Source organism: Polypterus senegalus, chromosome 3, assembly GCF_016835505.1.
Source record: "Polypterus senegalus isolate Bchr_013 chromosome 3, ASM1683550v1, whole genome shotgun sequence".
Classification (NCBI taxonomy): domain Eukaryota; kingdom Metazoa; phylum Chordata; class Cladistia; order Polypteriformes; family Polypteridae; genus Polypterus; species Polypterus senegalus.
In genome coordinates, this window is record NC_053156.1 from 236,713,593 (window position 1) to 236,738,379 (window position 24,787).

General features: G+C 36.5%; 1 protein-coding gene and 1 long non-coding RNA gene across 2 annotated transcripts in view; one reads left to right on the plus strand and one right to left on the minus strand.

Annotated features, from left to right (window-relative positions):
* The window catches only part of smyd3 (SET and MYND domain containing 3), a 1,145,948-nt gene that overhangs the window by 520,864 nt on the left and 600,297 nt on the right, over positions 1 to 24,787 (minus strand). The window lies entirely within an intron of this gene.
* Positions 337 to 3,229, plus strand: LOC120526003. Its single transcript, XR_005633058.1, has 5 exons — positions 337 to 721; positions 1,954 to 2,248; positions 2,337 to 2,492; positions 2,618 to 2,712; positions 3,066 to 3,229. It is a non-coding gene; the product is annotated as an uncharacterized LOC120526003 (long non-coding RNA).

Genomic DNA, 24,787 nt, shown 5'->3' on the forward strand with positions numbered 1-24,787 from the left:
TGCAAAAAAAACAAATACATGAAATACCTTTATGCTCAACCATATAAGCAAAAGTACAGTAGGTACACTCTAAAAAATGGACAAGCGCAGTTGTTCATTTCAAGTATTTTTTTGATTTGGACTGATGAAGAGTAATAGTTTTTTTCACCTGATATTTTATTTTGCTTTGGTTTGACTTAAATCCATTCATGTTTGAGCCAAATTAAATATTTACATCGATAGAAATTAATTTTTTTCTTTTCTCATGCACTAGGGGCGGTCAAAAAGTTCCCGGAAGTGTGATATAACGGGAGAGTGACAGATCAGATTATGCACACATCGTTGTGGAGGGAAGCGCAGCAAGTCTGTAGACCAGTTACAACAGGTCTGGATTGATTTTGGCGTGTAATTTTGTTTAATTACCGTTTGAGTTATACTTGCGCATAGTCATTCGAACAACGTGTTAACATCAAGTTCATGTGCAAATTGGGGAAGTCACTTTCAGATATGCTAGCAGCACTGCGGTTTTCTTTAGTGCATTCAGCATCACAAACTTGCTTCAGTGACGCAATTTGCACATGAAATTGATGTTAGCGCGTTATTCGAACTGCGACTTTTTGACTGCCATTCACAACCCTCTACGTCAGCACGTAGTCGCACGCTCTTCGCAGCACAGAAGATCCAGGAAGACAGACGCCATTTTTTTAAGTAGCGACATCAAACTTTAAAGAGTTATTTTACGGTAAGTTTTCAATATTTTTTGTTATATACAAGTTCATTGTTATGGTGAAACATATATTTAATAATATGTAATATAATGTTTGGGGCTGGACTTGTTAGTTAACCTTTACAATATGTCGACGTTCACTGTGGTGTTATTGCATTGTACGACTAACTTGCATCAATGTTCTAAAAATAAGTATTTTGAAAAAAATCATGATATAAGGGCAATAACTTCATATATCAGTTTGGGATATCAGTTGTTGGGTTTAGATATACGATGTATGTACAGAGAATGTTTTAAAAGCACTTAAATTACAAACATTTATATCTGATTTTGAAAATGACGGTTAAAACTTAATAGGCACATGTGTTGCATTTATGCGAATAACATTTTTTGTTGTATAAGCAAGGGGATAATGTCTTTTGATACAGATATTGATATTCAGATACATCAACATATACATGACTGAATAGTCTTTGTGGGTGATAATGATAAAACTGGTGATAGCGAATTATCATTTAACTGAGCCGAGTCGTGAGAGAGGCATTGGAGAACCAAAGGAAACTTGTTTTCTCTTCTGCTACTTTAGACAGACATCTAACTGTAGCTGACGGGCCTTACCTTGAGTACAGAACAAAACACTTGAATGCACAAAAATCTTGTAGCAATGTTCGATTTTTACGGTCGTCTGAGATGATAATTAAATTGCGTTGAGAAAGCCCACTTCATTGTCACGACATTTTGGCATACATATATTCATTAAACAATGGTTGTGTCTTTCAAAATTTAACAAAAGCATGTTGGAAAATGAGACAGGTTTGGGAAACACAGTGTTTAACTTGTCTCCTTTTATATAGAGTATAGTCCTTCTCAATTTAATTCAGTGATTGAGTAATGAAGAGGCTTATATGATTATTTATATGAGTTGGTTATTTTGTTATTGAGTTTTATTATTGAATTGAGAATCCATAGTTCTTGAGTTCTAAAAAGGGACTTTTTTTAACCATTTATTGTATTGTTAATGCTTATACTGTGGACGAACAATAGTATGAGAACAATGTCTTTGACAAGGTTTGTTGGATAAAACTGTAAAGAAAGCCACTTTGTCTTGGTTTCACTCATACATAACACCTCAGAGTTTATATATTTAATCATGTAGTCCCGGTTAAATATGTATTTAGTGATTGAGCCATTTAAGTATTAATTACTTTATATCTATTATTTATTGTAAATTTTTCTTATTCTTTTAGATGCTCTTTCTGCAGATTGAACAAAAACGTTAGTCATCTTACACTACAAAATATAAAGAAGCCGAGACAGGCTGAAGCAAACTACTACCCTGCTTTACCAAGTGGTCAGACCAAAGAAAGCCTTGAAAAAGAAAGGACATTGATACTGCAAGAAATGAAAAAGAGAAACAATGAGAAAGTGATTTGAGAAATGATGGCAAAGACTTTTGTCTACAGGAGACAAGAAGTGGTAAATGAACAGCCAAGGATTGTGGATTTTGTGAAGAGATGGCCTGCTCTCTTTCAAAAGAATGAGGTTTGTTTTCAGTAGATTATATTTGTACATTTTACTCATACTTTCAATTTAGCTGTGCCTCAATCTTGTTTTTTTGTATGTGTTTCAGATTAATGCAGAATTTCTTCGAACCACAACTGTTCCCCTTGAGTCCAGGCTTTTTTCAGAGTTAGACAGACATTCCAGTCAGCTCATCAAACTCATTAGCAGCAAAGGTGGAGCCACACGAGTCAAAACTAGCAACTCCATGACTGCTTTGTATCAGGTACAGTGAAATATGGCCTGATCTGAAAAGTTTCTAAATTTGTCATGATACAAATCATGCAAAATAAGACATTGTTTAAAAAATAAATGTATATATTAAAATCATAGTACTGTTTTCATTTGCAGACTATAGTGACATCAACACAAGAAGAGAATTAGTGCTTAGATCCCTTATTCTCTATCTTGGTGAGGATGACAAGTGCCTGTTAAAAGACTATCTGGTAAGTACAAATAAACTTATCTTTTACAAAGTGATTAATATTGCTCTGTAAAATTTGCCTTCTACTTAATCATGGTATTCATGGTATTCATGATGATTTTATCATTCACTGTGCATCCACAATAAAAAAAAAATATGGCATTAACATTTGGCGCAGACGTCTGGGACATAATGAAAAAATTCTGTTGTTTTTCTAACCAATGTTCTGATCCATTTTCAAGTTATTGGCATTTTTCTGATGGATTTTTCTTTTTGACTTGATGAAATGTTCAGGAGCAGGGTGGGCTATTACCAGTGTAGTATTACTTGTGCAATGTATACATATAGCTTACTTTCTGTAATTCTGTCCCACAGGATTGTCAAGTTGAGAAAGCTGAACAAGATATGGAAAGAATGACCATGGTCATCCGGAAGGAGGGTGATGAACTTTTTAGTTCACTTGCAGATGTTGGGATCATCATTGAGGGTGTTGAGGTGATGAATGAACTCTCTTCAGTTGCCTCTGCTTGTGCAGTACTGTTTGGACTAATATACACACTAAACTTAAGTTATCCAAAAAGTGGATAGTGGAAAGTGACATTCGAGATGTTTCAAAAATCTTCATGCAACTAGATGTACAGAAAAAATCATGTAGAGTACAGACTTTATACACCAAGCTACTTAACAGTGAATGAGAAAATGTAGAATGTAATGTATGTTCTGTCATTCGAGTTTTTGGTTTTCAGTTTTGATGTATTCAACTTTTAATAGGTCTTTACTCTCCAGATTAAAAAAAAAAGAATGGAGTTGCATTTGCATGAATCTGAAGTGTTCTCTGTAAATATATAGAAATAGCGTTTGAAGGAACATGTTGCAGTTTTTGATGCAGCAGTTGTTTCAGTGTTACCATGTTTGTATATGGCCAAAACTGGCCTTGTGTTTATAGGATTAGAGCCAATTGCCCATGTTTTCTTTGCACTAATCAACAACTGAATGCAATTTATGGGAACTATGTGCTGAAAATGTGATTACTTCTACTTTTTGTGTCTTTCTCTTCACATTTCTATGAAATGTAATTTCACTAATATGTGAATGGGGTTATAAAATAGAACCTTGTTCTGGTGAAATATTTCATTTTTGAACACTGTACAAAATGTACCACTAATTTTTAAATAAATTTGCATCCATTGTTTAAAGCAAAACATTGTTGTGGTTTGTTTTATTAAAAACAACTTCACCCTAACAAATGGTGAATTCAACACCTTATGAGGAACATATTTAGTTGAATCCAATTAAGAATTTAAGTTGGCATTATAATGATGGACGAAATTTTAATTTGAGTTTTTATAGAAATTTGGTTTGAGCTAAATACATTTTTTGCTTTTATTCAAGTTTTTGAAAAGGTTAAAACAAACTCAAATGAATTAAGTTTACTCAGATACTTTTTAAAGTTTGAAAGAAATCAATTAAATTGCTTGTTACCTTGTGACCTAATTTATTTAGGTTGATCCAACAATTTTTTTTTTACAGTGTATGTGCCTTTAATATAAATAACAAAGTATACCTTTACTACAATAACTGATGATAAAAAATGGCAAGCAATTATACACTGTAATAAGTGCTTCAATAAAAGAAAGACAAAATAAAACAACCACAAACATCTACACAGAATGTGCTGGGATTTCAGGCCTGAGGCAATAAATACAGCAGTTGGTCCTTTTCAAAAACATCAGATGGATTTAATCATTCTAAATGTGATGAGGAGGCTATTCTATCACTTCTGAGACACGGTGGAGCTGAGAGCTGCCACATTGCAGCTTCTCAGCAATGGCATTATTAGAAATCAGTGATGCTGGACCACAAAAATGAAGTCAGCAAGTATGATGTGACAATATCTTGCAAGGTTAGGCAATAATAATAGTGATTAGTATTATTTTATATTTTTACTTTTCCCAAACTCAAAACACCACAAAACCATCAAGTAAGAAAATATGATATAGAATAGTATAAATGAGTAGAGGATGATAAAATAAATACAATTTGCAACAAAGTTAAAAACACAACATATAATAATGCAGGTAAATCTGAGTAAAAAGTAGAAGCAGCGCTCAAGATATGTTAGAATTCTTAACACCTACTTAAGGTAGTCAACAGTAAGAACGTATGTAAAGGCTACTGGTAGAGCATTTCATGACTGAGGAGTCCAACATAAAAAACTCTCTCACGCTTAGTTCTGAGTTTATGAACAAAGATTTTTTAACAGTTTCAAAATATCAGCATTTAAGCAAGGCATGCAATACTGACAAACCTGAAACAGTCTAAAAAGTTAATATGAATATGCATCATTTCAGAATAAAAGGAATTTAATTTTGAATTTTTTGAAACAAACAATAGTAATGGCTTTTGCAAGCTTTTGAGAGCTTCCTCACACATAATGATCTGATATAATCATCTGAATAAAATCTGACTAACCATATTTAGCAAACTGATTTGCAAATGTAACATGTATAAGTGAACTGTGAGTATTACCAACTCTAGTAGGTTCTTTTGTCAGTTGTTAAATACCAGCCCTCACTGCCATATGTCATATGCCATCGACTATAGCTGAAGAAAAGCACACTTGTTCTGTTATATTTCTACCGTTTTGTGAAAGTGCTTATTTGATATTTGGATTTCAGTCTTCATACATTATGCACTTCATGTCAAAATTTTGTCATTAGTACTAAAACATGAAAAAAGTTTGTCTTTTAGGTATATGTTCAACATTTCTTGCATTTCCTATCATCCTACACTTACATCGATCTTTGTAGACATGAAACACATGTGAAATACATGTGTTCCAAATAACAATATATTATTTAGCCTATACAGCTCTAGGTACCACCTCATTCCCTGAGTAACTAGATTTGAGCTGAGAAAGTTTTTTGCCCTTTCTGCAGTGATGGAGGTGGCGGTGGGTGGGTTTGATAGCAGGCTGCTTGCTGCTTGGGCTTATCAATACATTTACAACACAAAAGACGGTGACAGAGAGGTGCAAACGGATTTAAAATGGGCCGGGTTTACAAGTTTTTTCTAGTGTTAAAGATCTGATGAGACAGCTACACTGTAAGTTGATCCATCAGTAAGGATCAAAGTAGACCACCCAAGAGATATCCAGCACTTGCACAAGGCTGTTTATGGATGAGGCTATAAATGGATGAATCTTCCGAATGATGGAAACATGCAGGGGGTAACTGACACCCAAGGTCTCAAGTTTTTTCATTCATTTTCTGAAGTTGAGGCCAAGGAGAATGACAGGTTACAATACAATGAAAGCCTTGTTAGACAGACATAGCTGGAGGTGGTGCCTTAGCATTGCACCCATTCATCCATTTCCTAAACCTGCATAATCCAATTCAGGGTCAAAGGGGCCTGAACAACTAAGAAAAAAAACATTTTTATAAACTTCAACCACTTCATCTGACAATCAAACAAATATCAGTAACATTTAAAATAAAACACCTTTTCTAATCATTTTCAAATTATGTTACCTTACTTACAAGCATTACCTGTAATTAGATCACCCTCTAGCCTCTGAGCAAGTAGCATCTTGAAATAAAATCATCCCTAAAGTCATACTGGCCTTCAGGAGGCAATCCTCCAAACTAGTTACTGGCTTCTCTCATTGCTCAATCTAATTCATTAGGAGCTACCCATTGCCAGAATTAATAATGCCTCCATGAATTTCATAAATGTCTGGCTGAAAGCAGCTGACTCCTTAAAATCTTATATTTTTGATTATTTTCCTTATTCCTCAGGGGGAAAGACAGGTTATTCTCTTTCCATTTCACACTCTCTTATGCTGCCTAGCACAGCTTTTTCTCTTAGCTGTCTTTCTGACACTTCAGATAAAAGGTATGGATGTCTCTTCTGAGCAACACAAGGTGACTAGTGGTGCAATGCCTGATTGGTGTGTATAGGTAGAGATTGGTGTTTAATATTCATGATAATTTCAATCTTTGCTACTGAACTATTTTCTATTAACATTAATACAAATGATACAAAAACTCAGTCATACATGTATCAATTTCCAGAGCCATTTTAATTAGTTATTATCTATAATTGAGGAGTGCACAAATTCAAAGTGAAAATGCTCACTTGTGATGGCCTATCGCTCATCCTTTATTTTAAATAGACCTTCGCATGGAGAATACCATTCAAAAGAGTATCATTTGCTTGATATGCTTCATATAGAAATTAATTCATATGTTGATGCAATGTTATTGTGTTGACACAATGGAGAATGGCAATCTCAAAATGAATTACTTAGTATGGAACAAGCAAGGGTCAAAAGACAAGAAGATAACAACCAAAATGCCAAAGACCCATACAATAAGCAAAATCATTATTATTAATCCATGCATAGTCTTGACTGTGTAAAAATGTTTTCTTACTGGTAAGCTCCATGCAAGAATTAATCCATAACAAAAAGAAACATCAGGCATAACTAGTGAGTCACCATGCCATCCTGTTTTAATTATTATTATAAATAAAACTGTACTAGTACCAGTACAACACACTGATAGTTGTTAAAATGTAGTTTTGGAATATCAGGAAAACATAAATCGAAGAATTTCATGATAATCAAACATTTGCAGAGTTTTGTTATTCATGATTTTATAATCCATTTTTATAGCATATTGAATTCTTTCATACCATACTGAATGGTTGGCAGTGTCAACAGTTTTTAAGAATGTATACCATAAACAAAAAGTACACAGAATTAAGAACAGAAAAATTAGGAAAATGCAGTGTACAAGTTACACATAATTGTCATGTTTGGTCACTAGAGATTCTGTATAAAAGGAAGCAAGCGGACTGACATTGAGCTTAGCATCTCAAGTATTCATAAACCAAATATTACTCTTGTACATCATTACTTTTGGGTTTATTCCAAGTAAGATGTAATGTTTTTCCCATTAACTTAGGAAAATACCTAAGAAAACTATGAAGATAAAACTGATAAATACAGAGTGCCCAAATTGCAGTAATCCAATGAAGTACGTGCATGTATGAAAATGTGTGAAGGCAGTCTCAGCACAAAGAGCTCAACCAGAAAACCTGTGCAATTAAAGAGATGCGGGACAAAGCATCTCTCAAAGGCGTGTCTATCATAGCAAAGTTATTTCCAGGACAAACAAGGGAAAGTGTACTAATTTACTAATGTAAATAAAACAACTTTTACAATAATTAAGAAAATTGATAGATAGATAGATAGATAGATAGATAGATAGATAGATAGATAGATAGATAGATAGATAGATAGAAGGGATGTTCAAAAAGTTTCCACACTTTTATATTTTTGATGGAAATGGTGAAGGCGGGAAGAGTAGTAATTGGGCATTAAAAAGATGGTATGAAGCTGGGAAAATTGCATCACAGATGATAGTTAGAATTTGTCTCAAGATTAAATTTACTTTTAATAGAGCATGAAGAAATACAGAGGATGTCCAACATTTTTCACAATGGCACTCAGTTTTGTCTTCATTCTCTCCCCAGCTACTTCTTCGAAGGGGGTCCACAGTGTATCACATAACTGAGTTTCCCTTCTTAATTAGCATGTTCATTCAATGTACCTTTCTTGAACAGATGTTACCAGCCCAATACATAACAGCAAAGAAAACTGCAATGGGCATCACAGAGTTGTAGAAGATGAGAAGGATGTCACTAACTACACTGAAGGAATGCAGTCTCCGAAGGAAAAAAAGCCTGCTCTACTTTTTTTTATATAGTTCCTTAGTGTTATTAGAACAGTCCAGCATGTCACTAATGTGAACTTCTAAGTATCTGTAGCAATATACCACCTCCACATACATTCAATGAATAGTGAGCGAGCATAGAAGCTCTTAAGTGTGGTGAAATTCCATAAGAAGTTCCTTGGTATTGTTGATGTTAATTAAGTTGCAGATAATTCTCTTTGCACTAAGAAACAAAATTCTCCACCTAACTCCTATACTCTGTCTCATCCTACTCGTCAATAAACCCGATTAGAGTAGAATCATCAAAGAATTTCTGAACGTAACATATCTTTGTGTTATATTTATAGTTTGAGGTGCAAGAAAGAAAGTGAAAAGTAGAAACGGACACTCCTTGTGGAGCTCCAGTGTTGCTGACATCCATATCAGAGACATAGTCTTCTCACCTCACAAATTAATTTTGCTCAACCCATATAGTCCAGGACCATCCCGGCGAAGGTGTTTATGATGTGGGCAATAATGACCACTGGACTGCAGATATTAAGGGAAATCGTACTTGACTTCATTGGATCGGGAACAACACCTGATGTTTTCAACAGCAGCAGTACTTTTTAAAGTCTCAGTGACAGAATGAGAAGTAACAGAAGATACCACAAAGCTGGTATTCAAGGACTAACAACTATTAAAGGCTAGAGCCAAGAAGCTGAACTCTTTAATTATAGCAACTGATTAGGAAACCAACAAGAAGAAATAAAGAAAAACTATCTGGAAAGAAAAAAAGTAAGAATAAAATAAATTAAATAGTCAAATAAAAAAGGAATAATTCAGAAATAACTTTTAAAAAAAATTAGATAAGAAAATGAAATGGACAATCCAAAACCTGTAAATCTGAGAGGCAAGCAAAAAAAATCTTCACTATAAGTCTCCTAAGAGACCTGCTATACTAAGTAATATCAAAAAGTTAATGAAAGAGAAAGCACAAATGCATCCAAATCACAGCAGCAAAAATGTGCTAATGCCACAGCACTAAAGCTGTGGCGACTGCAGTCTTGTACAGGCCTCCTCAGATGAGATTATTGCTAGTAGCAATATAACAAGTAGTGTAATTAGAAGAAATAAAATGTATATAAGAAAAAAAAATAGCAATGGTCTGGACTTGGATAAAAATGAAAAACACAATGAGAACAAAAGCATAACAAATTTTAAGATGTTTGGACAAGAGAAGAGCCTGAGTGTATATTTAAAAGAGTGCTACATAGATTGTAGAAGCCATTTACAGTACAATTTAAATGCAGTACGGTAACTATAATGGTCCTCAATGAATAAATATAACAATAAAAAAGGCAGGTCTAGTTAGACAAAAATTTAAAAAGCATTTATAGTAATGCAATCAATGGTTTACATACTGGATATGCTCTCTAAAAACATATAAGCCTGTCTTTATACAAAGAAAAAAAGGGAAAAGAATAAACCATTTTGTACTCTTTTCACCTTTTCTATGGGTTATTGTTCATTAATAATTTACTTTGAACTGTCTTTTGAGCACAGTAGATTTAATACTATGTTTAAATTATATATAATCACATATGAAAAGGGCAGGCTAGATGTCAGTCTTACTGGAAGGACTTGGGTCCCTGAACAGGACTCTTTCTCTTATCTTATTGACAGATTTGTGTTTGGAGCCACAGGAAGGTAAAGGAATGCTGAGGCTGGAGCTTGCAAATGCAAACAAAGAAAGGATTGGACAGCTTTTTGACAATTTCTAACTTTTTGGAAGAAAAATTTATCTTGTTTTTTTTAATATGGCTTTAGTCATACCAGAAATGTCAAATGAATAAATAGCTTACATACAAGTGCAAAGCTTGCATTGAATCAGGCAAGCAACAATTCATCCTACTATGAATGAAATGGAAACATACTGACATGAGGCTTTGGACTTTAAGTCACAGTTTGCAGTCTATTCCTGACATAAGCTGTGCTGAGCAGTTTTATTTTTGGCTCAGTTAACAGGAAGAATTTACTCCTTGAAAATGCAGCATGAAAAACTAGCTCAGATTTGAATTCAGGCCTGGGCAGTGTTCTTTTGGAGTTTGCACATTCTTCCTGTCTATCTTGTTTTTCCAGTGGGTATGTCAGTCTTCCACCAATATCCCAAAGACATGCATGCCAGGTTAAGTAACAGTGATAGCGTTTTCCTGTGCAAGTGAAGTGAATGTGAGTGTGTGCTTGTGTGTGTCTAAAGGAGACTGGCAGCCACAAACTGGCTGGTTTCTGGCTTTCTCCTAATGCTTCTGGGAGAGGTGTTAACTTGATCTCTCCAAATTTGAGAACATCACCTGCCATACAAATTTATTACAAATATATAAGATATACTGTACCTTAAATTGGAACACTACATGAGCATAACTGATAGAACTAAAATATTACATACATGTAATTAATCTTGAGTCTGCCTTTCCCATTTGTGGCAGACGTAATATTGTAATGTAATAAAATATCTAGTGACCAAGCTTGACAGTTACATGTTACCATGTTTTTTTGGTGTAAACTCTTGAAAACTGTTGATGCTGATGAAATGAAAGAATTCTGTATAAAGTAAGAATAGGTAAGCAGAAAAATATAAGGGATGTAAAACATTTCCCACTAGTGGCACCCAGAAAACCACAAAAAACAAAACTCTACAAACAGGTGATTGTCATTGACATTCCAATAAATAACTTTTATAAATTTCAGTGTGTTGTACTGGTATAATAACCCAGCCACAGGGGATGCACAAACCAGTGTGTTTCTTCGGTCCCAAGCCCGAATAAATGGGGAGGGTTATGTAAGGAAGGGCATCTGGTGTAAAATTTTGCCAAATCAATATGCGGACAACAATACAAATTTCCATACCGGATCGGTCAAGCCCCGGGTTAACAATGATGGCCACCAGTACTGTTAGCCAACAGGGTGCTGGCGGAAATTGGGCTACTGTTGGCCGAAGAAGAAGAAGGAGAAGAAGAGGGGGGAGATGTGTCCGGAGGCAGGAGGAGAGGAGGAAAGTTAAGAGAGTGGAACTGAGGGTAGGAACTTTGAATGTTGGCAATGTGACTGGTAAGGGGAGAGAGTTGGCAGATATGATGGAGTGAAGGAAGGCTGATATATTGTGTGCGCAAGAGACTAAATGGAAGGGGAGTAAGGCCAGGTGGATTGGAGGTGAATTCAAATAGTTTTATCATGGTGTGGATGGGAGGAGAAATGGGGTAAGAGTTATTCTGAAGAAACAGTATGTCAAGAGTGTTTTGGAGGTGAAAAGAGTGTCAGGCAGAGTAATGTAAATGAAGCTGGAAATTGGAGGTGTGATGATGAATGTTGTTTGTGCATATGCACCGCAAGTTGGGTGTGCAACGGGTGAGAAAGAAGATTTTTAGAGTGAGTTGGATGAAGTGATGAATAGTGTACCCAAGGGGCAGAAAGTGCTGATTGGAGCGGACTTCAATGGGCATGTTGGTGAAGGGCACAGTGAAGACGAGGACGTGATGGGTAGGTATGGTGTCAAGGAGAGGAATGAAGAAGGTCATAGGATAGTGGATTTTGCCAAAAGGATGGACATGGCTGTGGTGAATAAGTATTTTATGAAAAGGGAGGAACATAGGGTTACAAACAAGCGTGGAGGAAGATGCACACAGGTAAGATTACATCCTATGCTTAAGAGTTGATCTGAAGGAGATTGAAGACTGCAAAGTGGTGGCAGGGGAAAGTGTAGTTAAGCAGCATAGGATGTTGGTCTGTAGGATGACATTTGAGATTAAGAAGAGGAAGACAGTAAGGGCAGAGCCATGGGATCAAATGGTGGAATTTGAAAAAGGAATACTGCAAGGTTGAGTTTAGGGAGGAGGTGAGACAGGCACTGGGAGGCAGTGAAGAGTTACCAGACAGATGGGAAACTACAGCAGATGTAGTAAGGGTGACAGAAAGAAGGGTGCTTGGCGTGACATCTGGAAAGAGGAAGGAGGAAAAGAAAACCTCGTGGTGGAATGAGGAAATACTGGAGAGTATACAGAGGAAGAGGATGGCAATGAAGAAGTGGGATAGTCAGAGAGATGCAGAAAGTAGACAAGAGTATAAGGAGATAAGGCACAAGGTGAAGAGAGAGGTGGTTAAGGCTAAAGAAAAGGCGTATGATGAGTTATATGAGAGGTTGGACACTAAGGAGAGAGAAAAGGACCTGTACCGATCGGCTAGACAGAGGGACCGAGCTGGGATAGATGTGCAGCAGGTTAGGATGATAAAGATAGATGATAAATAGATAGATACTTTATTAATCCCAAGGGGAAATTCACATACTCCAGCAGCAGCAGACCGATAAAAAAAAAAAAAATTAAATTAAAGAGTGATAAAAATGCAGGTAAAACAGACAATAACTTTGTATAATGTTAACGTTTTGGTGGAACTGAAGAGTCGCATAGTGTAGGGGAGGAACAATCTCCTCAGTCTGTCAGTGGAGCATAAAGGATAAAGATGGAAATGTACTCACATGCGAGGAGAGTGTGTTGAGCAGATGGAAAGAGTACTTGGAGAGGTTGATGAATGAAGATAAGGAGAGAGAGAAATGGTTGGATGATGTGGAGATAATGAATCAGGAAGTGCAACGGATTAGCAAGGAGGAAGTAAGGACAGCTCTGAACAGGATGTAAAATGGAAAGGCCGTTGGTCCAGATGACATACCTATGGAAGCATGGAGGTGTTTAGGAGAGATGGCAATGGAGTTTTTAACCAGATTGTTTAATGGAATCTTGGGAGGATGCCTGAGTAGTGGAGAAGAACTGTACTGGTGCCAATATTTAAGAATAAGGAGGATGTGCAGGACGGCAGTAACTTCAGGGGAATATAATTGATGAGCCACAGCATGAAGTTATGGGAAAGAGTAGTGGAAGCTAGGTTAAGAAGTTAGGTGATGATTAGTGAGCAGCAGTATGGTTTCATGTCAAGAAAGAGCACCACAGATGCAATGTTTGCTCTGAGGATGCTGATGGAGAAGTTTAGAGAAGTCCAGAAGGAGTTGCATTGTGTCTTTGTGGACCTGGAGAAAGCATATGACAGGGTGCATCGAGAGGAGCTGTGGTATTATATAAGGAAGTCAGGAGTGGCCGAGAAGTACATAAGAGTTGTACAGGATATATACGAGGGAAGTGTGACAGTGGTGAGGTCTGTGGTAGGAGTGACCGATGCATTCAAGTTGGAGATGGGAGCCCTTTCTTATTTTCAAAGGTGATGGACAGGTTGACAGACGAGATTACACAGGAGTCCCAGTGGACTATGATGTTTGCTGATGACATTGTGATCTGTAGCGATAGTAGGAAGAAGGTTGAATAGACCCTGGAGAGGTGGAGATATGCTCTAGAGAGGAGAGGAATGAAGGTCAGTATGAATAAGACAGAATACATGTGTGTAAATGAGAGGGAGGTCAGTGGAATGGTGAGGATGCAGGGAGTAGAGTTGGCGAAGGTGGATGAGTTTAAATACTCAGGATCAACAGTACAGAGTAATGGGGACTGTGGAAGAGAGGATTAGAAATGAATACATTAGAGCAGTGCTTCTCAGACTCGGTCCTGGGGACCCCCTGTGGCTGCAGGTTTTTGTTCCAGCCAGATTCCTAATCAGTGACAACATCTGATAACACTGAGCTTATTTAATTAGTTGGTATTTTTGTTTCTTTTATTTGACATTCAGAAAAGCATAGCAGCATTATTTTTACATTTATAAGACATTTATAAATATTTCTGCTTTTGCTAGAGATTTCTTTTGTTGATTTCATTATACTTTGCCCTTTCTCTGTGCAGTTTTTCCCCCTTCATTGTATCTTAATAATGACAACTTAAAATAAGCAGAGCAGACACGCTGGGAAACATCACTGAATAATCAAAGGCTGTAACTACTTTAGTGTCAGACCCACTAATTAGTAAATAATGGACAGAGTATATATATATATATTGGTATATTGGGAGAAGGATGCTAAAGATAGAGCTGCCAGGGAAGAGGAAGACCTAAGCAAAGGTTTGTGGATGTGGTGAGAGAGGACATGCAGGTGATGGATGTAACAGAACAACATGCAGAGGACAGAAAGATATGAAAGAAGATGATCCGCTGTGGCAACCCCTAACAGGAGCAGCCAAGAGAAGAAGAAGAAGTGTGTTGTGCTGGTAGCTAAATATACTAATAAAACAGTATGACACGGTGATACGGGGTTGTGCCTGCTTTTTCTTTTTGTTATGGGAGAATTCTTGCATGTATTTTGCTAGTAACAAAACATTTTCAGAGAGTCAAGACTGCATGAATTAATAATGTTGATGTTTTGTAAGAGAATGGCTCTTTGGTGTCTTGATTTAGTTATCATTTTGGCTTTTGGACTTTGCTTGTTCCAAACTAAGTAGTTATCCTGGAATCTGCTGTTCTCCATTGAGGCAGCACAATAGCACTAAATGAAGATATGAACTTATTTCTGTATGAAATATCCCATACCAAAAAATTACACTCTTTAGGAGGGTGTTCTCCTACTTAAAATAAAAGTTGAGTGGTCAGCAGTCACAAGTAATGCAATTTCACTTTGAATTTATGTAGTTCTCTATTATAGATTATTTTGGAAAATTGCTAAGTTTGATGGTGTTTTTGTATTTTTTTTTATGTATTTAGAAAATAATACAGGCTTGCGAATGTAAACTCATACAAACTCATTAATTCTGAAAACTTATTTCATTGACATTCACGAACAAAATAACGCAGTAAAAATATAATTAGAATGTTTCTGTCATGTCACATTTAATTACAAGATTGAAAAGAAGTTTAATTAAAACTTTACAAGTCACACAATTTATTCATGTATAAAATATTGAGCTAAATCAATTTAACATGAAAACATTTTGTTAATGTAATATTTTTTTAATGTATATGTAAAGAAGACACCTATACATACGTATGCATACATATACAACTATATACAGTATATAGAACAGAGACTGTGAGACACTGCGATAAGACATTCTTTATGAAAACTTTCCTGCCTCTGACTAGGGTATTTATACACGCTTTAATTAGTGTTTGAGTAATTCAGTTATTGGGAAAAGCTGTGTGCATAATGAATGACATCTCTTCCAGATTAGCTACCTACTTGGGAAATAAGTTAGAGAGAGACAATTATACTTCAGATTTGATTCTACTAAGGCGTACCTCTCGTTGTCATTACTTTTCAAATGGGGATTTCAGGCCCTTTTCATATGCTCAAAGTGAATAATCAAATTTTTTGGGTCTATCTTGGATCCAAAATTCCTGTCTTAACAGCAAGTACATACAGTATTTAAGTACAATTTTATGATGCATCTTCATTGCAGTTGACTACAATATGTGAAACATTTTCCTCAGTTAAAACAATATGATCAACACTAAAACAAACACTCATCTAATTTCACTGTGGGACTTAAGGAAGGCCAAGCAAAGGTAGGCACTAGCTTACAGCGCCTCTGAAGATGGATTCAGTGCCAGTTACATTTGGTTCAGGTTTTAAGACAATTTTAATCATATTAACCTGAGCCTAGTACAAACTGAGGAAGATTGCATTTTCTAAAGCTTAATTTTCCTCTTACCTTCAGCAAATGTAATTTTAAGACTGAGCTCCCAGCATGGTTTTTAGAAGATCTAATGGGGATTTGTCTTGTAATCATTGGTATCATTTTGAGACTGTTCTGTTATCTGTTGGATTATTTTAAACAATGTCTCTGCATTCAACAAGGAAGCAGAGATACATTCAAGTATTTTAGAACAATAACAAAAAATATCTGTGATTTGCAAGAAGTGAAAGAAGTTTCTTGTTGGCAAAACATATTTAGCAGAAAACAACTGAAATGATATTAATATGAAAACAATTGCTAAGTCTCTTTCTTTGGTTCATGTTTTGGTACATTTTACAAAACGTGTCATTTTGAGAAAGAAAATGTGAAATAATTATACTTTCAGCGAACAACTATACATGTTCAAGGCCTAAATGCAAATATCTCATGCTTATCATGCTTTATGACAACATATTTATTATTTTGGAAAATTATGCCAGTTGCTGTGGCCAGATTAAGAAGAGCATGTGTGATTCTCCATGCTAAGTTGAAGACCTGAACAACTTACAGAAGCTCTCTTGACTGATGTCTGGTTTTCAGTTTTTGTGCTATCAATACCGATTTGTTTTAATGTCAGTTTTAATAGGAAGATACTTGGAAAGTTGTCGTTTTATTCGTAACACATTTAAAGCAGATGTACCTGTAATGATCACTGTAATGTGATTATGGCCTGCTGAGACTGAGTTACTAGTGTATGCTTGTTTTTTGTGGTTTAATATGTTTAAGATGTTTGTTCACTGATTGCTATTGTTGTGCTGCTGGTATAATGCTCACCCTAATGTTTACATTTGTGGAGTACTTTTATGAAGTGTTTTATTATTTACATTTTTTAAATTAAAACTGCATTATTTTGTATTCAACTTTGATTTTATGCACAACACTGGCTAATAATAATACATATACTACATAATATGTATATACTGTATATTTATAGTATAACTACAGTTTGATTTTTGATCTCACTGTCTACCTAGTTTTTGTTATCAATCTGATCTGTGAATTTAATTTAAATCAGTATCCTACATATTGCTCAAACTCTCTTGAATGTTTTACTTGTTACAACTATACACAAAGCTACCTCTTGGACAAATATTTGCTTATAAAAAAGATATTGATGAAAAAATGCCACACATGAAATTCAGACAGACATTCTATATATCAGAAATGAGTCATAGATTCTGTGTTGACTATTTAACTAAATATAAGTTAAATATATGCTGAGAACTGATCAGGATGCTGCATTTCAGTCGGGATACCGCCATTGTGGGCCCCAGTACAGTAGCGTCACTGGACAAAAATAAAGTTATTTTGAGATGTTTTAGATCGTGTTTTATTCTTCGTAACCAACCTTGTCTGAATGACCTTGGAGCTTTCATAACAAGTCCCTATTTTGGATCTATCCCTTAAACTTGAGAGGATATATACTAATTCAAGACAATGTGTGTAAGTAAAGGGCTCAACCCAATATGAATAAATTAGTCTTACTGATAAAGAGTACGATAGATAGATAGATAGATAGATAGATAGATAGATAGATAGATAGATAGATAGATAGATAGATAGATAGATAGATGGATAGATGGATGGATGGATGGATGGACAGACAGATATTGTATTGAATCAAAGAGGAAATTTCAGCAGAATATACCATTCATAATGTAATGCTCTTTCAATAAAATGTGGACAGAAATAAAGAAGAATCCCTGCAATTTAAGTATCATGACATCAATTTTATTTTTTCCACTACCTACACTATAGTCACGCAAACACCACTCCACTTTAACTGTATGTTTGACAAATGGCCACCCTCCTTCTCTGATTGAAACACTCTGTCTCTTGAACTCCACATGGGTTAACATGTCTTGCAGCACCTCCTTTAAGTGAAGCCTTAGTGACAGACAGAATACGATAATTCCAGCTGTGAGAACACACCATTTTGAAAGTCCTAGAAGAACAGGCGATTTGACTTTCATTTATAACTCTAGCACCCTGGCTGTTTAGGTATAAATGTTTTTCTGACTCTTAGACTCCTCTTCAAGAGGAGAATACAAGAGAAATACATTATCTTTAATTTTTCAGTAAAAACCTAAAATGTGTACTGTGAAAGAAAATCATTACTCCGTGCTGTTTATTGATATCCTCATGTGTTATTTTAAAGTACAGACATAACAACAAATAAGAAGAAAAAACATCACAGCGTCAGAACCAAAGCAAAAAAAAAAACAAATTATTAGATAAACTCAGCACCCAGAAAGTTCCCAAAGCAACCATAGCCATTTCAGCAACTAAAATATAAATATGTGCACCAGAAAAAGATTAATCTTTCATTTCTTTATTCTGTCAGATCTTTCCTGATTTAAGGAGTGTGGTGCCGTCCTTTCCTCTATTAAATTTAAAATGCAATATGCATATACAATTACCTGCACTTTTTGGGTTTATTTTCAAGTTTTCATATTAAACTGTCAAGAACAGAGGTAATTATTTGTACAAGGTATTCTTTTGTTAAAATAACAGCAGTCAAACATAAAAAAGGTAATTTGTGTATTTTCTTCTTAAGTCTGCTATTCAAATGTTCGGTTCTATACTTTGTGTAAAATGTGCCATTAAGAAGCAGACATAATTCTCTGGAAGGAGAGAAACAAAGAGCAGCACATTGAAACACGTTTTATCACAGCTGTCTCCCAGCTCAGGGTTCCTGCGTTCTAGATATTGTCTTTATAAACAGTGATTAAACTTGGACCTTCATTTTATTTTTTTGAACATTTTGATTTCTCTCTATTATATAAAAAAAAATCCTGTGGAATGAATGACTAGTAGACGATACGTGATCTTCAGACCATAATAGACAAATAAAAGAACCGCAAGACAAAAGAGAATGGGCAAAAAAAAAAAAACAAACAGTAGTGTAAAGGGAAGCAGCACACACAGATACAGGTTTCTCAGTGCACATCATTCAATGCACAAAACGTAGATTTACACAATAGTTAAACATACACTATGAGAATTTGTGGACCCGCAACAGTTAAAGCAACGACAAGTTTAATTTCAAAGAAAACACAATTCGGTCAGGTGTATATTTATGATGATGGAGAAGCGATCACAAAGCAAGCAGCAGAGACACAAAGTAGGAAAAAGGACAGTGGCTGTAAAGGCTTTAAAAAGATCGAAGGGCAGCACGACAGCAGCGCGCAACCCCGGACGCATGAGCAGCATTATACGTCCTGCAAGATAGAATTTAATCACGCCTGGGGCCGTAAATAAAGGGACAAGTATTGTTTTTAGAATGTAACGTGAGACCAGGCAGTGAGCCATCATTTAAACAAGTCCATGGACATCTAATCCTAGCAGTTTTTGGACTGCATCTGTCAGACAAGCATCATGTGCTCCCAGCTCTTAAAACAACGACAAGAGACAAGCAAAACGTGCCGCTCGCCAGCAGCAGGAATACAGCCGATGATGCGATGGCATATCCTTAGCGTGCGTTCAGCCGCCCCTCCCCTTCACAATGTGAGCAGCGTTATGCATCTGGCGAGGAAGAGATGTAACCACGCACGGGGCCGAAAATAAAGGACAAGTATTGTTTTATCAAAAAATCTTTTAAGTAAAATTGAAAATAATGCATATGTAACAATTCCCAAGAAAATAACAATCTCTTTAAATTGTATATTGCTTGCCTAAGGTAAAGTCATCCCTGATGGAGGATCGCAGAAATCGTGGGAAAGAGGGGTCCTTTCATCAGATTAGCGCTATTTCAGCTGTGGAATGGCCAAATGGGAGAGGCAGCTTGATGAATGAGGTCTCCAGGACTTAAAACAAATCCAAATCATAATATGTGATATCATCTAATGTGAAATTCTAATCCGTACTTATAGAATTTTTATTTTTATACTGTATTGAGGATTTATTCTGTTCTATGTATTGTATTGTATTGAATTGACCCCTTCTTTTTGACACCCACTGCACGCCCAACCTACCAGGAAAGGGGTCTCTCTTTGAACTGCCTTTCCTAAGGTTTCTTTGATTTTTTTCCCTACAAGGGTTATTTTTTGGGAGATTTTTCTGGTCTTCTTAGAGGGTCAAAGCTGGGGGGCTGTAAGGAGGCAGGGCCTGTTAAAGCTCATTGCGGCACTTCTTGTGTGATTTTGGGCTATACAAAAAATAAATTGTATTGTATTGTATATCTGGTAAACCAAACACGGGGGTGGGCGAATGATGTGAGCAGGGGGCAGAGTCCCCTAGTCTTAAAAAATATTGTGTACTATATCAAAGATACAGTCATGAGCACTAGTATCATTATCTGTATGTACTGAGTATCTACAGATTTGGATCTAAAATTTGCCTTTACAAAGGTTCATGACCTGCATCAGCTTCTTGTTTTTCTTTCTGTTTTCAGTGTAATTAATTTCAGTGTAATCCATCTTCTTATCTCACTAATCCAGGATATGGCAGTGGTGCAGCTGGAGCCTATCATAGCAGTTATTGGGCATGAAGCAGGAATAACAGGGTGAACACACACATACTCATACACTCACACACACTTCACCTATGCTGCATGTTTTATGACTGTGGGGGGAAACTGAAGCACCCACCCGAAACCTATGCAGACATGGTGAGAACATGCAAATTCCACACAGGAAGCACCCTGGATGTGAGTCCCAGTCTCTTTATTGTTAGGCAGCAGTGCATAATGTCTCCAATATGAGTGAACAATAAAACAGCAAACCATTTCATAAAAACAAGGCTTGGCAAAAGCTTCTCCCTCATTAATTTTCCTGAAAGCCTCACCTCATTACTGTCTTTTTCATTGATTTCTTTACATGATATTTTTTGCTTAAATACATCCTATTATAGACATTCCTATAATTCTCAGATTCATAAGGAGTCAAAGTCTATCCTGGTAGCAAAACTGGCAAAGCAACAGTCTGGTTGAAACAGAGCACCAGTCCATTACAAACGGCCTGAAGAAGGGGCCTAAGCTGCCTCATAAGCTTGCATATCAGTTAGCCAATAAAAGGGGTCATTTTGCTTGACTTCTCATTGCATCCATTATGGCTAACACTGTAACACCCTATTACTGGATACACTCTAATAAATACAGCAAAATCCTTTGCAGTCTGGACAGAATGAGCCTAAACTGGCTGCAGACATCTTGGCAGGAAAACCAGGTAAACATGGGAAGGTTATACAAAATGGGTCCCGAAGGTACTGCAGACTAGAATCAAAGCAGGAAAATCTGCATTGCAAGACGGGAATGCTGTCTGCTGAAACTCTGCTCTGCCACTTTCAATTACCAAAGCTCTGAAACCATCCATGCTCTGGTCTGAAGAATCAAATGGATTTTCAATTTACTTTCTGCAATACCACCAAAAACAGCAGTGTCAGTATAATCCAGCATTTCACTGCATGTTTGAGGGGACCGCATCTTCTATAAATGTTATTAACACTTTGGAGAGTACAAATTGCTTTGTAAAGTACTCCCACACGTTTAATCATCTTCTAAATTAAGTCCACGTAAAACTACGTACCTTATGGACACACAATTAAAATTTCTTGCAGACACATAAGAGTCACTGATTACGTAAGGTTAACTGAGGCCTTTTCATGAACTTTACTGTAACAACACACATTCTACACTGTTGGGGTCAAATGGTTAAACAAAGATTTTAGATAATGTGCAGTACGTATGAAATTTGACCCCGACATCCTAAAGGACAAAAAACATCTAATCTATCATATTTTTAAAACCAACAATCAGTCTTCAATGAGTAAAATAAAAATTCTAAAAAATGCTGAAGAGCAGCAACAATCTTCATAGACACAACCTGAAAAAGTAAATAAATAAATCTTGACAGATGTTCTACACCACTTAATTTCTCATTTCATAATCAGCAAAGTTACTTCAGTGACTGTCAACCTGGCAATGTATTAAAGGTAATACAATAATTAAAACAAACTCATTTAACCCAAACAATTTAGTGTAAATGGGAAAGATAACACTTACCTATACTTGGAGAAATGGCACAGAACAGAGGTGGCAGCAAAAGTGGGACGGGGAGAAAAAAAGACAAGAGAAGAAATATTATTAATGTAGTGTCATTAGAACACAGTTCCCCAGAAGATTTATTTTTAATTAAAATATCAAATGCATTTAGAACTTTCAATTACTGTCACAGACAATATTTGTGAATGCAAATTAAAATGTGTTTTGTCAAAGTAAACAAATTTTAGGATTTCACTGCATTTTTTAAACTCTTAAAACCTGTGACACTGGGGGTCCAGTATATCCGTTGAGTAAATCTGGAAATTGTTCAGAGCCTGCAAGCTGCTGTGATAATGTATGGACTGCAATTACGGTTTCTGGGTTTATGAAACATGGCCAGGTGTTACAGTTTTAAAGGAATACGTTATAGAGATGGAGTGATTCCATTAAACACATTGTCTAACATTTCTTTGGCAGTGGCAGACTGATTATTTTTCTAAATGGTGTTAGTGTGCAAATTCATCTCTGGTGACTCTTCCTATGAAATTGGTAAACGGATTGGAAGAGCATGGGGAGTCATGAGGTTGCTGGAAAGGGGTGTGTGGTGCTCTCAATGTCTATGCAAAAGGACGAAGGTCCAAGTCTTTAGAGTCCTGGGGCCTCATGCATAACGCTGTGCGAAGGATTCACACTAAAACATGGCGTATGGAAAAAAGCGGAAATGTTTATAAGCACAAAAAAATCCAGATGCATAAATTTGCGCGTACGCCAACTTCCACATCACGGTCAGTGTGTAAAGGAACGCACGTGCATGTGCCTGCTGCCACTCCCCAATTCCTCCCAGAATTACGACTCTTTGAATATGCAAATCAATATGAATAGCCCTTAAGCTCAGCTTTCTGTGAAAAGACAATGGCAAAAGCACAGGGGAAAATAGAAGACTTTCAGCGAATACCAAGTGGAGGCAAGGAAAAACATACTTTTTTTTGGTTTAAACAGTGGTATAAACAACAAAAGGAAGTTGATAGAGTGACATAGAGTGTTGGAGAAACTCAAAAGGTCAAGTTCACAAAGTCGCACTGTGCCCAACATAAAAAAGAAGTTGTCAGATATCAAAGTCGCCGTGAAAAGGCAAGCTCATCGTCCGAGTGTCATATGAAAGTTTATTAGGGTACAGAGAAAAGAAGAAAAAATAGGGACACAGTGGGTAAAAATCACATAGTTTATTTTGTCATTAAAGTAGAACATCATAAACTTCATCTTAAAATCGTTTAATTTACTAGTTTCTCAAATACCATCGTAACTAAAGTAGCACATTAAATGCTTTGTTTTGTATGTGTTCCTCTATGTGTCCTATGAGTGAATCACTACATGCTTCCGGGCTTTCTCTTCCTCCAACAGGACACAGAATTCATTAAATTTGTGATATTACAGTTCTCTGAATAATTTAAATACTGAGATGTATACTTGATATCATTTTCATGATGATAGGAATTAAAGCATGTATTAAACATGGGAACAGGGTGGCGCAGTGACAGATGAGTGTTCTTGCCTCATACAAAATGGTTCCTGTGCCGTGCACAACCTTCGATGAAATAATTTATTGCAGCAGTACTGTCTCTTTCAAACATACTAACCCCCAATTCCTGTCCTTCCTTTTCTTTCTGCAAGTACCCAATCACCACACAATCAGCTCAGTAATAGACGTTAAGCCATCTGTAAGCTTAGGACTCAGATTCTTCAAAACATTTAAGGAACATTGAAATATGTTTGTAGTACATGTTTAATTATTCTGTCCATCTATCCTTCCAGTGTCATGCCAGTCACAGCAAGCATACAGCGTGAGACAGGAACAATCCCTGAACAGGTGCCACTTCCGGCATTGTGAGGAAGCTTCAGTTATGGCACTACGGCTATGTGGCGCGATTCTCCAGCTCGCAGTATCCTCATTGTTGAGGACCACGCAACACCTGGGTAGGATAGTAGAGGGTGGGACTGGACTGCTTATCTGCCTGGGGGGTTGCCAACCCGGATCCAAAGCTGTTTCGTCGTATGTTGGGTGCAGCAACACGCTGTACCAATGCATGCTCCCCAACATGACCTGAGCTGTACAAATTCAGGCATTATTAAAGCTTTCTACACTATTCCATGCTGGTTTTATGCATATCTTAAAAGCTAATCTTAGCAGTTGTCCTTCTATGAAAACCGAATATCTAAACTATTATGAAAGTAATCATTTTACTATAATCTATGGTACAAATGCATATTTTTTCTGTTAACTTACCAGTATTTTAATTTTGACTTATTGCCCTGCTAGCATTACCCTAATTAAGTGCCAGTAATTCAACATTCACTGTTAATGCCAGCAGGGACTAATTAAACAATCTATTGTGAAGAGAGACCTGACTGGGACTGGGACTGCAGGAACTTTCAGTTCACAGAGAACAGTAGTTAGGCTGTAATATGTGCAAATGAAGGTTGTGCTGGAAATGGCTATTTGTGTGGCTGTGTGAGTGTAATCAAATTGTCACCACAATGGATTGTTAAAGTAATAAGAGGGACAGTAGGGGACATCAGCTAGCAGTACACTAAATAGCAGGAAGGGGATCCTGGCGCAGTGGGTAGCACTGCCGCGTTGCAGTTAGAAGACCAGGGTTCGCTTCCCGGGTCCTCCCTGCGTGGAGTTTGCATGTTCTCCCCGTGTCTGCGTGGGTTTCCTCCGGGTACTCTGGTTTCCTC